Raw genomic sequence first — 10,927 nt, forward strand, 5'->3', positions numbered from 1 at the left:
AAATAATATAAAATGAACTAAGAAGATAAATCATGACTACTAGATGTTAAGAGCCCATTTACTATTAACTATAAAAAGTTTAAAGTGATATCTATTGTGTGATTTTTGTCAAGTTAGATTCATAGATGCTGACTCATAATAAGTTGATTTAACCAGGTTCTGGTAGCAAATTGGTCAAGCAATGGCTGTGATTCATCCACTTGGCTGACACTGACAAAGGATCTGCAAACTGTGGTACAGAGTTCCAGGATAAATTCTGAGGGTACTTGACTGACCTTATAAGATACAAAAGTTGTATTTCTTGTTATATAGGTCTTATTTTATCTTGGTCTTAAACATTCAGCAAAAACGTACAGGGGCCGGAGAGGTGGCTCAGTGGAATAAGTGCTTCCCTGGCAAGCACAAGGGTCTGAGTTCAATCCCTGGTTCTGCAAAAAAAAAAAAAAAAAAAAAAGTATAAAAATGAGGTATATAAAGTAAAGCTATATTAATATGCTGAGCTGTGAAAGGCTCAAGTCAACAACTTCTGTAGACAACCCACTACTATTGTGGACTGCTGGACTGTGTTGGATTGTTTTGCTGAATTTACACACCTATAATATTTAGATGCCAATGGAATACCCATGTCTGACAGGCCTAAACAAAAAAAAAAGGGATACAAGGGAAGGACTATTTTGTATCTGTATATACAGAATAGTTAAGATAGATATGCAGCTACTTTCACTTAATTCAATGAGAAAAAAGATTTGTACTAACAGTGTTTGGACAGGATATTCTGTCTCCATCTTGTACTATGGATAACCACGAAAAAGATAATGAATGTACAAGTATTAATTATTGAAACTGTCCTATTAATCAGTTTTGAAACTGTCTCATTGCTATTTGTTTCTCAATAAAATAAAATAAATGATGAGGCTCTGGTTTAGCAACTAGGAATGGTGAACTGAAGTTCCATTAGTCACATCTACTGTATCCATGTATCCTACATTGGTGTCCAGGAGCGTGCACCTGGCCCATACAGCTGGTTGACTCCGTTACTACCAAACGCAGGGTCTTCTACCACCTAAGACTGGCTTTTGTTTGTGTTATGGAGAACTAGTCACACGTAGAATATGAGTCAGCAGAGAGGGGTCACCAAGCTTGGGCATTATTAGCTTTTGTAGCTTCCTAGCCACATAGCTAAAAGCAACAGAAGAAAGCTTTATTCCACACAGCTGCAGTCTACATATGCATACAAGTATGGCTGTGTTAAGTAATGTATACAGACGAGCCTTGTACTGCCAGTTCATATCTTGGGTAAATAATGGTTCTAGCAGTCCCTAAAAGACTGTCTATAACACACACACACATACTTGCATTTTTGTTTTTACATTTGAGACATAAGGAAAAACTTGAAAAACATTCACATTTCAAAATCCTCAAAATGTACTTTTAAAAAGTTATAAATATATAATTACATTATCTAAATATCTATCATCTATCTTCTCTGGGAAATATATCAAGTCTGCAAGACAAAGTGCAAATAAAACTTTCTAATGGTGGTTAGTATATTGTAGTTGATGAAACTGTTTCTCATAAGGGTAAAGTTTGGATGTTCTGATTCTGCTATGTATGTACATAGGACTAAATGGTTAAATTAATGGCAGATAACTGCCATTTCTCACTCTTGAAATGAGGATCTAGAGATAAACAAGGGGAAGAGCCCGAAGATTCTATATGGTAATGGATTATAGGAGGGGACATCCACATAGATATGTCTTTAGCCTAATATAGACACAAGAACAAATACAGAATTATTTGCAGAGATGTGTATGTAAACACATGCATACATATTTTCTGTTTCTGTCTGCTAAGACAGACTAGATTCAGTGATGCTCCACTGGGGCACTACATAAAAGGGCCTAAGATCTAAGAAGGGTGAAGGATCAGGGAGGGAAGAGGGAAGAGGGAAAGAGAAAGAAGGAGAAAGAGAAAGAGAAAGAGAAAGAAAAAGAGAAAGAGAAAGAGAAAGAGAAAGAGAAAGAGAGAGAGAGAGAGAGAGAGAGAGAGAGAGAGAGTGCTTGGTTGAGAGAACAAGTACAATGCAATATTCAGAAATAGCATGAAGCTGAAATTTCAAAATATATGAAGAAACATGTAGCAAGGACAGCCAATGAAAATTCCCAAAGCAGGAGACTAAATTCAGTCCAGAAATAATGAAAACAACAGCATACTCTGAAAATTACATTAAAATAATTGTTTAGGTCTCTCAATCAGGATATAATGCAAAAGAAATCATTGAAATGTAGAAAACATACGTTACCAGTGATTACAGAAAAGATCAACATAAAAAATGTGAAAAGAAAAGCGCATGCTTTGAAATAAAATCCAAGAAATAACTAACCTCGAGCCTATGCAAACCTAAACAGAAGAGATGAATTAAATTATTAATTCAAAAAGCATTCATTCCATTTTAGAATATAAAGTTAATAATGTTAAGATTATAGAGCAGCACATTAAAAAAGAAGCTGAATGAAAGTAAAGCCACAACTTTTCACACTGAAGGACAGAGAGAAAATCCTCAAAGTTCTCCAAGCGCTGAGGGACAATGTTCTGGACAACAGAAGCAGCTTGGACTTCAGAATGTGGCTGAGGGACCAGAAAGAAGGCCCGAGAAGGTTCACTTGCTTGGTTCTGCTTAGCAAAGCTTCACACACAAATTCATTGCCAAGCAGATGACAGTAGTGGGAGGAGGAAGGCGAGTGTAAGTCTGTGAACTGTATAAAGGCAAGTGATGTTCGCTAATTGTGGGGCAATGGAAGAGTAGACGTTTGGGCCAGCACCAGCAAGTGAAATAGGCCACCACGTGCACAGAAGAGCAGTGAGCAAGCAGGCTGCCCTGCCGTAGAGAACCAGTCCATGTTGGGACGCGAATCCACTGTTTAAGGCCGGTCTTCAGAGGCAATTCTCAGGTCTGGACTTGTCAGATGACATCTTTCAATGTGCACAGGTAATTTTAAATACACAGCAATGTAAAACCGGACGGGCCAAACTGTAGGCTGGGTTTTCATCTGCTCAGTTTGGATAAAGGAACACAATTAGTTGAAAGGAGTTAACTGAACAGCAAAAAGTGTATTATGTATTAAATAACATTTGTTAATATTTTGGGGTAGAAAATGTCACATTTTAAATTACTATTTGTCTCGGCTACTTTTCACTCCTTTCTGGGACAAATACCCAACACTCAAAATGAAGGAAAGAAAGGTTTATTTAGCTCACAGTTAGTGGAAGTTTCAGTCTACACTCTCCTGGCTCCCAGGCAGAGGGGCACAGGGCAGACAGCAGCAGTTCATGGCAGCAGAAATCAGTGAAGAGCACAGGGAAGGGCAGCAGCTGTAGCTCCTAGCCAGCCTCTCTCCCTGCTTTACATTATAAACCAGCTCCCCTGGGGCTGGGGGTGTAGAGCTGGCACAGTGTCCATGCCCTCCTCCTGCACAGGATGAGGATGTTTTCAAATTAAGAACCCTGGCACTCTGCTGAGTCACTGAATTAAATTTCTAAACTTCCCAAGTTGACACAATGCATCAACCAGTGCATTGTTTTACTTCATTTTGCTCACTTTTCATCTCTTAGAACAATATTCTACAGATAAGTATCATTAGTAAGAAATGCAAATATCATAAAGTAATTATAATGAAAGAATGTATTCAACTATTTCTTCTAATAGCTTATAATAGGCCAGTGAACAATCAGTTTCTGATTTTTCCTGATGTTTGTATACATAACATGTTACAAAGTTGTGTTACTTATATAATAGAGTATCATAAAATATTATTTTGATGAGATTTTTATGAGGAGAGAAAGGGAGAGGAGTGACCCATCTCAATTATGAGTTTTACTTTTAAATATTTTGATTAAAATATTTCAGATTTTAAGCTAATAGGAATGTCTCAGGTTTTGTTTCTTTGGGGTTTTTTTTTGGTATTTTTTAGGGAAGAGTCTACAGGATGTTCAGGGTCTCACTACTAGATTGGACTCATAGTGATCTACCTGTTTACAGACTCCCGAGAGCTGGGAGTACAGGTGCGTGCCACCATGCCCAGTCTCAATTGCCCTCTCAGCGTGCCCCGGGGACAGGTCCCAGGTATTGAATCCCTGGCCCCTGTACCTGCTTGCAGATGCTTTAACCCACTGAACTATTTGGCTGGCCCTTTGTCTCAGGTATTCTGTTGCCATAATAAATTACCAGGTTTTGCCCATTTTTCCTTCAAATTTTCTCATTTTTATGTTGTTCCCATGAATGTAAAATAGTTATCCTTGACTTAAATTTACCATATTTTCCTCTGCCTTTCTTTGTCATCCAATCCTGAATATCTCTAATACATGTTTTTCCCAGAATCTTTCCTATGCTGAGAGTTTTATTTATATCTTTATCATTTTCAATATCCAATCTTATTCATCTAATTTATAGCCTTCTTAAATCTTTCATCTCTGAGTTTCAGAAGATCTGGAGTTCTCTTGCTTTCCTCTGTTACCTTTCCATTTATCAAAGCTCTAAATTTCTGACCTTTTCTGTAATCTTTGATGGCTTCATCATCTAGTTTTTAAACTCTCAGTAGCTGCACCCTTCTACTTTTCTCATATTCTCTTAAAAAATTTCATGAAAAGGCATGATATAAGGCACCTAATTTCCATTTTGTTTCTATAAAGTTTACTTGTATCATATCATTTAATATGTACCAATTGAACTAATTATGTGTCAACAAACATGTTGGGGGCTAAATAGAAAATGCTAAGCTGCAGACAAGGTACTTAACATTATGTTTATGAATTATTTCATATTATTCAAATGAATAAAAATTTATACTCTATGAAATAATAAAAGGAAGACTTTAAAATTTAATGAGAAAGAAAGGCTCTTACATTTTGGTTTCTTGATTGCTGCCTGTTGCAATTTCTTGGCATTCTAGTGTTTTCTTTATTAATGTGGGTTCCAATGAGTATCCTCTCTGTCAACCTCCAGGGTTTGCTTTTCCTTCCTAAAGTCTTGATATACCAATCAATTTCATTAAAATAATACAAAAAGTAATTAGGGTTAGCATCAGATCTTCATCTTTAGGAGGGTAGAAATTCATCCCAGAAGTAAGTTGTAGAAATCTAAGCTCTGGACATGGGGAGCTATACTTTAGCTCATGAAAAATGTGTTTTCTTATCTCACAGTTTTCAGCTTATGAGACTGTTCTATACCTGGGTTCATAGCACTGATGTTATTAAATCTTTTAAGTATCTCAAAGTGTGAAAAGTTTCATTTGGTCTCTGAAGTACATGTACCAAAGCCACTCATGCAGACAAACAGAGCTGCAAAACTTTTTTAGGAATGCTGACATTCTATATATCTGAAAAGCTATTTTTGAAGCTGAATATATAAAGAATTACAAATATTTCTGGTCTTTTTCCATGTCTAGTACAGTTTCTTGCAAACTTTTACTTCTTTTATTTTCCTTTTAATACTAATGAGATTTAGTTCTGAAGTAACTAAAAGGAAGGAATGAACTGGCCCGTATGAATGTAAGAGATACAAGAAATCCTAGAAAACTAGGACTCTCAATCTTCAAAATAATTTAATGGTATAAAAGAAATATAATGTTGACACAGTCATTATTCATAGACTAAGAGCATTTCAATTACTAATTACTATCTGCCATGAGATCTATATACTCCTGAGTGTTTAGGGAAAATATTTAGATACTATCTAGTGCTGACATATTCTCAGCTTGGCATAGGGAAATTTCTGATACTTGGTTTTAGTGATAAAAGAGAATGTTTGCTTATCCATAAGAAGAGGCATTGTAAAGCCAAACAAACACAACCTAGCCAGTTGTTTTGAAAATGCCTGGAAAAAAGCAAATGTAGTCAACCTAGTGGCCTTGAATTTGTGGTGAGGTTGAGCCTCTCTTTGTGTCCGGATTCTTGTGGCCACGACCAAGAAAACCAAGGGAGGCAGATTTGGAACTATCATCTGGCCCCACCTCCCACTAGAAAAAAAATGAGTCTGACATTGGTTGATTATAAATTAAGTTGAGTATGTGCTTGAAGTGTGATTTTGAGCAGCCAGAAGCTTTATTACTTTTAACTGTCTTTCTGCCTACTCTGCTCCTTTAATATATTGAAGACATTGATAGCAATTTAACATTTCAGGCCTCTGATGAAGAAACTCCCTTATTTTGTTAGGATTTCTGTATGAATAAGTTTCTCTATCACCACTCTTCTGAAGCAAGGAACAGACAACAGAAGAGGAAAAGCAATCAGGGCCTCGTTTGTGGTCTCCACAAATCCCACTTTATTTTCCAGGAAGAGGAAGCACTGGGGAGGGCAGGAAAGTCAAGGCAGGAGGATGTGATAAAGTTACCCTCCAACAATAAAACCAGGAAGACTCAAACATAATAGATGAGATTAGTTATCCGCAGAAATGACACACCCTAAGGAATAGCCAAAAGATTATGTGGAGAAATTTAGAAACACCCTGAGGAATTCAGCAATAGTAGAAGCTTGATTGCATCCATATATTCCCACCAACAATCTAATTGCAGCAAATGGATGAACCTGTAACACAATCAAGCGGCAACTTAATCAGTAATAGCAAATAGATTAAGTACTCTAATCACGATCAATTGTACTGTAAGTCACCCGAAGAAAGAATAGACTAACAAAGGGGGTTATCTCTAAGGAAATGGGGACCTCCAAGAAGCCAGAATTTGTCTGTGATGCCAGCTCCCTCCAGTGTAAGGAACTCAGATTTCAAAAGCTTTATTTACATGTAGATTTGTCTATTTGGAGAGAGCACACCTGTGGGCAAAAAACACTAACAACTAAAACAGCCCTTATCAGTGTTGAGCCCAAAGAATCTCATTTTTAAAATTATAATAACAGCCAAAGAGCAGCTGACAAAATTATTAAAAGCACAAGACTCATATTCATTCAATAACCACTTATGAAATGCCAACTAGCATAATCAAGTCACTGACCAAGGAGCTGAAGATTTAATTAAATAAGAAAATCTATCCTTTTTGGAGTATTCATTTTAAAAGCCAGAAGACAAATATTAAACAACTGATTACACATTAAATTATTTAATTATGGTGATAAAATTTACCTGAACTGAAAAACACATAGGGGCCCCTAAACTGATCTGAGATTCACAGAAAGCTTTTTTTTAAGAGTATAATTTTACTTGAGTTGTGTATTTCTTAACAAGGGTGAAAAAACAGAACAGCAAAAATCTATACATGTCAAGGGAGGAAAATTATGTTAAGAATGTGAATAAAATGGATGATATTAAGTCGCTCAAAATGATTTATGATAAAACAATTATTTGCTAAGAAGCTTTTTAGAAAGACTGACACTACCGTCCTTTTAAGAATGGCACTGAGAGGCTTACACAGTAATCCACATTCCAAACATGATGTACTATTTAGAAATGAACTACTTGCATGATATTTTTAGAACAGATAACAGCTTTGAAGATTTTGCACTACTGAAGTGGACCACAGTTCAAAATTATCTATGTTCGCCCCTGAAATACAGCGAGGGTGCTGGAAATACATTACGGCTCCAGCTCCACTGTGAAGCACTGGACAATCAGCTGCAGCTGATAGACCAATTTGAGAATGCAAGTTCATAAGGCATAAAGGTAGAATGATTGCGAAGTGGCGCTGAAACCGAGCATTCTCCTGTAATTTCCGATCCGAGGCAGAGAAGGGTTATTGAAAAGTTTTAGAGCAAGCACGCACATGCTCTAAGTGGGTCTCAAGGGCACTCAGGCAGACGCTGCCTTACCCAGAAACCTGTTAGGTGCGTGCTTGCCAGGACGTAAAATATGGAGTGCTAAAACACCGCCCTGCGCAAGACAGAAGGAAGCGCCAGCATATGCGAGCTCCCCAGTCACAGATCACTTGGAGGAGCAGGAGCAGATGAGGCAACAGATAGGTAAGTAGCAAGAGGACCTCCTGGCAAAGAAGGAAACAAAAAGCACAGAGAAATTACTTTGGGACAAGGCTCACTGATTGTAAAGAAAACTAATGAACTGTGGCCAAAACAGTAAAGCTTTATGCATTTAATCTTTAAGCCAGTAGATTTTTAAAATTTCATTGAGAAATTATTTGGAGTGCCACGGTAAAATGTTGTAGAAGTTAATAAGTTTTACGTTTTGGAATTTTATATTTTACATAGGCAAAATTTTGTGAGAAAGCAGTTCAAGAGATGGCAAACCAGCACAAATAAATGGGAAGAGGGAAGGACAGAAGGAAGGACAAGAGAAAGGAAAGCGGGAATGCATTGTGCATAGACGGAAAGGCTCTGTTTTCATCTGAGCTTCTCTTCCTCTAATTTTCTTTCCCTTGTCTGCACTTCAGTGAAATAGTGTGTGTTTTTCTTTTCTTTCCTTCTTCACAGCCCCTGTGAATTGTTCAATTGACATTCAGGACAGGACGCTTCGCACATGGAGATGAGTGCTATTCCTTTTGTGCCCTTCTAAAAATCTATTGGGGAAGTTTAATCAAGAAGACTCCATGGGAGCTAAGATGTGCAAAAGTAAGAACTCCACATTGTGAGGAATTGAATAATGAACTAAGCATTGGCTGGAAAGAGGACAGAAAGAAAAGGAAGTTTAAATGCCTTAGAAAACACAACAGAGTAAGGATAACGTGGCTTCACAGAAGCACAAGAAGCTGAAACTGAAGGCAATCCCAAAGGAGACTGTGGTTAACTGGATTATTATTTAATTATGCAAATGATTAAGGTTAAAACCTACTGGGAACCACAGCATTTTAGGTTTGAAAAATAGTGTAAGTGATCTTTTAATGCAGTCGCCTTGTTTGATAGCTGAGGAGTCTGTGTTCCCTGAGAAATTCAGTATGTTAGGAGAGGTATTTGAGATATAATAGCTGTTATTATTAATCTTATTACTACTTAGTGGTATAGCTAGAATAAAAAATAAGGCTGTTTGGCTTCTAGTCAATTCAGTGTTTCTACTCCACATTCCTGTTCCTTTTTTTTTTTAGATGTTTCCCTATGTAGTTCAGGTTGGCCTCAAAATCACTGTGTATGTTGGCCTTGAACTTGAGGGATCCTTCTGCCTCAGTCTCCCAAGTAGTGAGACTATAGGCTTGCACTGCCCTGGCTGGCTCCTATTCCATTTTAAGTGAATGTCTTAAGTATTACAACACATTTCAAAATATAAGTCTTACATGTGTATTCTAATATAGTAGATTGAAAAGTTGTTTAAAACACATGCAAATACTCTGTTTTTGAAAACTCAAATGAGAGTTTACATAGGGATATTCTGCAGGGTCGACAAACATTGCAGCATTCCTGACCTTCAGTCCCTGAGAGTCCACCCATCTCTAAGGTGAGGCATGTTCTTCTTCACGTACTGACTATGACTCCTCTAGAAAACAAGAAGTAATAAGAGTCTGCCCAATCTCAGATGAGAGCAGTTAATTATTACCTATGAATAAAGCACATGAAGTGAATTATCGTTACAGTAAGTCCCTGACTTGTGAAATAGTTGTAGTCATGGAAACACTGGAAAATTGGACTCATTCATAACCCAAGAAAGTGAGCCTTACATAGTACACCTGTGAAAGTTCACAGCTCAGAGGTCCATAAGCTGGAGACTTACTGTACTGATGTTAGCTCTAATTATTTTGTCAACAGCCCTTTACAAATTCATTTTTCTGCCTATACACCCCTCCTAAACTCCACCTATTTGGTAGCTGGCACCATGACCCATTTTACCACCCTTACCTCCTTTGTAAAACTTTCCCAGTGTTGTTCAGATTGTCATCAATGTTTTTATTTTTTTGTGTTTAGTTGCTATTTTATTTTATTTTGTATTAAAGTTTTACTTTTGTTGGTACATATTTGCAGTACACAATGAAGACAGTCCTTATGGGCAGTTGGTACATGCATGTAACGCATTTTAATTATTTTTCCATTTCTTCTTCCTTGTCTATACCATTCCTTTTACAAAACATCTCCCTGTGTCTTATTATCTTTTATTTTACTCTTTATTTATATCTTGGGTTTCTTATATGAGAGAAATCATGTGATAATAAAACTTCGGTTTTGATAAGCTTCACTTAATTTTATGGTCTCTTGGTACATTTATTTTCCTACAAATAACTCAAATTTCTTCTTCATGGCAGAGTAGTAGTCCATCATGTATAAATGTCACATGTTCTTTCTTTTTTTAGCTATAGAAGGACTTTATTCACGTTAAATGGAACAAATAGAAGAAAACAATAAAAATGTTACAAAATTTCAAAATGAGGTAACATGACATTAACTATGGTTGCTGTATTGCATATTGTTATCTTCAAATTAGTTGTTCACATTACCAGATACAGGAATGCAAGATTGATCAAACAAGTATTAATTGTTCCTCAGAAATTGACGGCAATTATCTTTTTAAAAATGATTTTATTGAGAAACAAATAGCAATGAGATGATTTCAAAACTGATTACTAGGACAGTTTCAATAATTAATACATTGCATATTGTTGTCTTCTTAGTGGTTATTCATAGTTCAAAATGCAGGCATGATATCCTATCCACAAACACTATTAGTACAAATGTTTCTATTCATTGAATTAAGAGAAAGTAGCTATATATCTATTCTAATTATTTTGAATATGTAGATACAAAATGGTCTTTCATTTGTATCCCCTTTTTTTGCTATTGGCATTTAAATATTGTAGCTGCATGAATTCAGCAAAATATTCCACTATAGTCCAGCAGTCCATAATAATAGTGGGTTATCCATAGGACTGGCAATGTCAGAAGTTGTTGACTGAGCTTTTTACAGCTCAGCATATTAACATGGCTTTACTTTTTTTAATAAATAAATAAAATGACATGATTTTTAAGTTATTTTAATTATATGTATTAA

This window comes from Octodon degus, unplaced genomic scaffold (genome assembly GCF_000260255.1).
Source record: "Octodon degus isolate 3935 unplaced genomic scaffold, OctDeg1.0 scaffold00157, whole genome shotgun sequence".
Taxonomy (NCBI): domain Eukaryota; kingdom Metazoa; phylum Chordata; class Mammalia; order Rodentia; family Octodontidae; genus Octodon; species Octodon degus.